A 7,952-nucleotide genomic window follows, 5' to 3' on the forward strand; every position below is an offset into this window, starting at 1 on the left:
TCCCTTTGTTCAACCATGGGACAGTTCTGTCACTGTAATTTCTACAATATTTTTTATTTCTATGAATTAATTTAAGAATATACTGTAACTGATCGATGAAACTGTTTCTTTGAGGACTGTATCCAACAGCAAACATCATTTTTCTCATTAGTAAGAGAGGAACAACAGAATTAGAGCAACTTATATTAATACAAATTTGGCAAAAATGTCCCTTAGATGAAAATGTGTTGCTTTGTGTTGCTCTATCAGCTACAGATGTAAAAGCAGATTTGCTTTCTACTGATAGTTGGTTTGTGCAGCTTTCTTCAGGGGCCAAATGTTTTTGCTGGAGGGCCAGATTTGGCCCACGGGCCGTTGTTTGCCTACCACTGCTTTAGAGGATCTTTAAGCATTACATTTAAAATTTCTGCAATGAATAAAAAATAAAAAAGATACATTTCTCTGTACTGTATTTCTACTTGTTTTTTCGAATGGCAATATTTAAATTTCATATGACTATGGATGTTCATTATTGACCTTTGGAAACAATATCTGATGGAGAGAATATTACTATTAGAATATTACTACTGCTGGCATCAGAGCTGTTCACTGTCAGATATGATTGAAAGCTCCGGTGCTAGTAAGTGGACCTTTAGGCTGAGATTGTCTCCATCAAAAATTTTAGTTTAATGGTTTTGAAAAATCAAACAAACTGTGAAAAACTTTGATTCTCGATTACTGATAATTAGAAAAGTCAGATTTACATGCTGTACTGCACCTGAATGCACCATTTTACAAGACTTCTCCATCAGTCTTAAATACATTTCCAGGCAGAACATAAGAATAATAACAAGCATTAAATAAAATATACATATACATATACATATACATATACATATACGTATGTATGTATGTATATATATATATGTATGTACAAGAATTTTCCAGCAAATATACGTATTTGCACGGACCATCATGCACCTATAAAGTCTACACAGGAAACACTGCAGTGTACTTCCCATCACTCTCTGTGTTAATCCAATTCTCTAGTGTTACACTACTTTGTTGACATTAATTTAATTACACAGTGTTTTCCCTTTACACACACACACACACACACACACACACACACACACACACACACACACACAGCTGGCAGACGATCCTGTTAGTAAATGAATGGGTGATTGATGGACTGAAGCTGAAGAGTAAATTGCCCCCTGGGGCTAATCTCCCATCTCCCTCCCCCCTTTTTTCCCCCTCATCCCCTCTTCCCCTATTTAGCAACCCCACCCTCCATCCCTCCCCTTCATACACCTCCTCCCCCACCCCACCCCTCACACACACACACACACACACACACTCTCTCTCTCTCCTCACCCGCTCTGCTTATCGGCTCTTCCTGTCACAGGTACCATTAACATTCTCCTTCACACCTCTCTCTTTATCTGTGGGAGGTTTTTTAGAGTCTGTACAAACATCGACACTCACACACAACTCATCTGGTGGTATCAGCCCGGACAGTATACCTAGGAATAGCGCTCAAAAGCATTGTGGGTAATGTAGGCACCACGTTTTGACAAGGAAGAATGTGTGGAATGAAAAAAACGACATCTCTGAATCTGCAGGATTGATTTTGATCTTTTTTTTAAAAAAACTGTCCACTGTGAGTCAGACAATGTTATAGGAGTAAAATGATGAATCTGTAGAGGACTCCTTTTAATGAACGCATCTGCAAAACTTCCACTGACAGCATATTTCATTAGTTTTCCTATAATATCTTTCTGCATATGGCAACAAAAGCATAAAACATCCTTTTACTCTCAGAGTTAGCAGTATGCTACAGGTTTCTTCCCTTATATATATATATATATATATATATATATATATATATATATATATATATATATATATATATATTTGACACAGCCTGTTGCACAAAGAAACATTTTGGGGAAACACGCTTGCTGACAGTTAGATGAGAAGCTACATCAATTTGAAAAAAAAAAGTTCATTGTGAGTCTTAGGAGTGAAATGATGAATCTGTGGAGGACTCTTTTAAGGGTGTGGAGGTCATGTAGAACATCTGGCTCTCATGCAGGAGACTGGAGTTCACAACCATCATCTTTCTAGAATTATAAACACACTTCGGATTTCCAACAAGGTGGGACAACCCATCGTACAGAGCAGCTCTGACTGATCATAAACCGACCCTAAGTTGGTGTTCACACAGAAAACACCACTGCAATACAAAAATGCAGCAAGCAACAGGCAACATTAATGTGAGTGAGTTGTTATTCATAATATATAATATATTTAAAATGTGTTTTTACATCTGCGGCAACTTGCCAGATGATGTTGCACAGTTTTGCTGAAGTCCTCTGCGTTGGTACTAGTCTCATTTAAACGAATGAGTATCTTTTTGAAATATACCTTTATTTCAACGACCTTAATCATCCCGTATTTGTCATGCGCACATATTGTAGGAAGTGAACATTTTAAAAGGGACATATCATGCTTTTTGTGGTTTTATGTTATTTATATGCTGTTCTGATGTTGGATGTTAAACATGGTCAAAGATCCAAAACTTGTATGTAGAAACACTGCCTGCAAGTCAAAAGTCAGGGCTTCAACCTGCTCTGAATGCTTCGTTTGTGATGGTTTTTTTTCTACCTCGCTGATGTCGGCTAGTCGCATACGCTCATAAACAGCCCTAAAGTGTTTCCATGTGTTGTCCACTCTGATATTTCAGATGTGGTTCAGCTCCAACATGTACAGATGGATTTGAGAGGTTGACATTTGGAGTAAATAAGGAGATAAATAAGTGAAAGCATCCTGAAGCTGGGCTCATCGGGAGGCGGGGCCTTAAAGAGACAGGAACTAAAACGACCTGTTTCAGACAGAGGCTGAACTGAGGGGCTGCATAAAGGGTCAGTATAAGATAAATAAGGAGTTTTTAACTGTAAATCATGCAAAGATTATCCAGCAGAGCCCCAGAATATAAATATAGACCTGGAAATGTGCAGGATACAGCCTCTTTACAAACCTTGTCAGTGATGGTAATCCAGGTAAATCTCAACGTTCTTCTCTGGCGACAGATAGGTTTGGATAATTTATAATCCTATAAATCTATAGATTTAGAAAACTAAAACAAACTTTCCATTATATGTGATGAGCTGACGTTTTGGAAGATGTTAATGCCGATTTCCAGGTGCAGACAATCAGAGCCTCTTCGAGCAGCTGTCTCTCTCCAGCAATAACCTTTCACTACAGCTGCGATGACCTCACTCCTGAAGCATTTCATTTTACATACATGCATGTGTCCTTGCACTAAAACGCATTACTGCACAGAAGAAGTAAACAAAAGCCAGAGCCATGCATATCCCGTGACAGAGAGTGAACTTCAGAAACCACAAAGAAAGAAGATGTTTTCTAATTTCGGAGAAAAGGTTGTAAATGAGCTGCAGTTCTCACCCGGTGGGGGGGGGTTAACAGTGAGAGTTTGGCTTTTACAGTGTCTCATTTCCTCTCTGTTTCTGAGCTGTAATGAGCTTTGAGCTGTATAAACATGCAGCCTCACACACACACACACACACACACACACACACACACACACACACACACACACATAAGCCACTGTGTTGTTCTCAGCCTGAAGCTAAATTTCATCATTCCCTCTGTGTCCTTGCTGAAATCTCTATGCTGACTTGTTCCTCGTGTCATTTCGGCCCTGCGAGGACAGAGCTCATTGTTTCATCAGCTTGTAGCTTGTAAGTGGCTCCACTCATCAGAAGTAATGTGATAGCATGAAAACCAGTACCGGTTAGAATGGCTGAGACTGGTATAAAACCGTTTCTGCAAAGACCTTTAAAGCTATAATATGTAATTATTCCACATTAAAATGTCTAAAAACAACTAGACCTATGTTATATATGTTGTTGAGTTGTGTACTTACATTATCCCAAATGTTTCCAACAATTTTCAAACCCAGAGAAATCTGTAATTTAATCAAAGTAACGGACCGTTTCATTTGGTCGCCTGTCGATGGCGTCATACCTCCTCTACCAAAGAGTAAACACGCACACGATGCATACGGCGGCGCTGTGTTTGTCTGCTACAATGGCGTCTACCAAAGAGTCACTTACACACATACAAGATAATACATCGGCGTTGTGGTTGTTCCACACAAACTGTTATAAATGGACTTTTATTCAGTTTTAAGCCACATTTTCATGATAAATTTAGGTGGTTTTTAACTATATCTTTTAGCCGGAAGAAGGATTTTAGTCATTGGACGTCTGGATCTTAAGTTATCAGAGAAATAAACTGGACAAACGTTAGCAGCAGCTCGGCTAACAGCCCCTCCAGGAAGTCCGGTGATCACCAAACATCATGGGAGAAATATTGATTTTTTTTAGGTGAAACAGCTTTAATTAGTATTTTAATGATTTTAATCTGCGTGTACGTTTGTTTCTGGAGAGGAGGAGACCTCTGCGGATAATTCGGTTCCCGGGAGAAACCTGCCGAATGTCTGGATCTAAAGTTATAAGAGAAATAAACCGAACAAGTGTTAGCAGCAGCTCGGCTAACAGCCCGTACCGGACGTCCAGTGGTCGCCGTACATTGTCGGAGAAACACTGTTTTTTTTAGGTGAAACATCTTTATTCAGTGTTTTTACCTGTAATCTCCGGGTCCGTTTGTTCTGAAGAGGAGGAGACCTCTGCGGATAATTTGGCTCCCGGTAAAAACATCCCAAATGATTAACACCAGAGTAATCCTATCCCGGTGAAGCTGGTTATTTAACAACGAAGACAACAACTCCCATGATCCCTTGCTACTTCACACCATCATCACACTCTGTCTTTTGTTATTGTTTTGAATGAGACCCCTAGCGGCTGAAATTACATATTGTACGTTTAATGACGACGAAGAGCCTGATTTTGAAACAGCAGTATCTGTTTGTCTCTCCACCACTTTGGTCCAGACTGAAATATCTCAACAACTGTCGGATGGGTTACTATGAAATTTGGTTCAGACGTTCATGTTCTCCAGAGGATGAATTCTGCTGAGAAAGTTCTTGGTGATCCTCTGACTTTTCCTCTAGTGCCACCATGAGGTTTTTGTTCTTTATTCAGATATCATGACAACTATTGGATGGATTGAAATTTGGATCACACGTTCATGTTCCCCAGAAGATGAATTGTAATAACTTTGATCCTCTGACTTCTCATCAAGCATCATCATCAGGTGAAAGATGTTATTTGTCCAATACTTTGGTTTATGATCAAATATCTGCAGTAGTGAACATTTGTTTCTCCTGTTTGTGAATATTAGGAGATAAACAGTAGTTAGTGCTAATTCTCCAGTCGGTGCCATTAAACCATTACAGAAGAAGAGGACACAACGAGATGACATCATTAAAACAGCGACAGTCAAAGCTCAAATGATGGAAAACGTGAAGGAAATATGACATTTCTGTTTGTTTCATGTATTGATGTGAGGAAGGTTACAGTCTCCTCATCATCGCTCCACACAGATCTGATGTTTTCAGGTCTTCAGTGACGTTTAAGTCACATGATTCATGTACGTCATCATTTATTCATCAGTCTGTTTACATTTGCTTTTTATCCACACAGTTACTGTTACACCTCAGACAACAGGAAACTCTTCTTTAAAAGATATTTTCACTTGTCACTTCAGCCCCAGTAGATGCTGGTGTTACTCTTCAGTAAACACTCAGGCTGCTGTCAATCAAACACAGACACTGACACGCCCCTCCAGCTGCTGTCAATCAAACACAGACACCGACACGCCCCTCCAGCTGCTGTCAATCAGACACAGACACCGACACGCCCCTCCAGCTGCTGTCAATCAAACACAGAAACCGACACGCCCCTCCAGCTGCTGTCAATCAAACACAGACACCGACACGCCCCTCCAGCTGCTGTCAATCAAACACAGACACCGACACGCCCCTCCAGCTGCTGTCAATCAAACACAGACACCGACACACCCCTCCAGCTGCTGTCAATCAAACACAGACACCGACACGCCCCTCCAGCTGCTGTCAATCAAACACAGAAACCGACACACCCCTCCAGCTGCTGTCAATCAAACACAGACACCGACACGCCCCTCCAGTCACATTTTCTATATTTCTCCAACATTTTACACTTCTTTTACACCTCAGACAACAGGACACAATTCTTTGTGATATTTCAGAATTTTTTCAAATTTTTGTTGTTTCCACTCAGGTTTTTTTTTATGTGCAAATTGAAAATGTGAATAAAAACAGGTGAACGGAAATGCACCTATTGTGAGCATTAGCTTCCTGATGTTAGCTTTTGGCTTAAGTATGACTGCAGACTCTTTTTTATAGAAGAATTGTGTCTACGCATTTGGAAGTGATTCATTCATCATATGGTGCTTTCATCAACACCGGAAGAGCTACATTACTCAAGGCCCTAAAGACTATCAAGGATCGGACACTTACTGACACAAATATAAGCTCTGTTCCAGTCAAAATATACAAATCATTGTCGTATAGTATTCTTATTAAACGCATCATTGTAAGAAACTGCGGACATAAAGGGATCCCACACTTGTGGACTACGAAGATGAATGGAAGATGGATATTTTGCCAATATGAAAACAAAATTGTACATAAGAAGCTAAAAATTCAAATTGGAAGTTGAAGAATGGATGGTTCATGAAATCCTGTCAAATTAAATGTTATTTTTATTCAAATTACTTAACTTTTATAATATAAAGATGTAAAATATTATAACATGTACAAAAACGCACCTGTTTAAGGAATTATAAATGTTCAATGTGCTTCCAGCTGCAGTTTGACACTTCAGTATCATTCACTTCCCTAACCAACATTTCCTAACCTCAATTTTTCACGTCTTTGACCTTTTTCAAGCCCTTTTCACTTCTTCTTTTCTTTACCACTCATGCCCTTTAACTAAAACTCCCCAAACTGTATCTGATGATCACACTGCTATATGTGGACAAAAGTGAGAAAGCCAACAGCTCAGAAAGTTCATATCTTTGCAAACAGCATTCAGTTGTATTTTGTGTGAATGCACATGTACAGTTGCATCAAATCATCACCACAGCACACATGTAGTCCTGTGTTTTAGCTGCAGAGCACAATAAAGGTCAGCCACAGGTCACAGCCATGACCAGCTGTAACAACCATGGAAGGAACACATGTGTTATATCCATCAGTATGACTGCATGCCTTTACAATTAACACTGAACCTCCCAGACTGACAGAGAGAGTCAATTAGAGGAGAGAGAAACCAGAGACATGCTAGCAGCTCTGTGAGGCTGTAGTTTAGCTAAATGCTAACATCAGCATGCTAACAAGTTCACAATAACAGTACTCATATGTTGATGTTCACCATCTTAGTTTGGCGCCAGATGAAAAGTCGGAGAATCACCAAGGTTATTACAGTTCATCCTGAGGGGAACATGAGCATGTGAACCCTCCTGAACTGTAAACTTATTTCGTATTGGGGGATGTATTGAAACAGGCCATTTTAGCGCTTGTCTCTTTAAAGGCGCAGTTTGTAGAATTCACTGGCATCTAACAGATCATACTTGGCAGAAATGGACTATAATATTCATAAGTATGTTTTAATTAGTGTATAATCACCTGAAAACAAGAATGGTTGGGTTTCCGTTACCTTAGAATGAGCCCTTAATATCTACAGAGGGAGCGGGTCCTCTTCCACGGAGCCCGCCATGTTGCACTGCCATGTTTCTACAGTAGCCCAGAGCGGACAAACCAAACTGTGGCTCTAGAGACGGCTTTTTCACGAATATCGCAGCCACCATACGCGTTTGGAAGGGGAGGGCTTGAGGGGACAGGTTTTCAGTTGGTTGCAATCTGCAACCACACCGCTAAATGCCACTAAATCCTACATACTGGTCCTTTAAGGCCTCTCTCCTGATGAGTACACTCT

This window comes from Thunnus thynnus, chromosome 19, assembly GCF_963924715.1.
Source record: "Thunnus thynnus chromosome 19, fThuThy2.1, whole genome shotgun sequence".
Taxonomy (NCBI): Eukaryota; Metazoa; Chordata; class Actinopteri; order Scombriformes; family Scombridae; genus Thunnus; species Thunnus thynnus.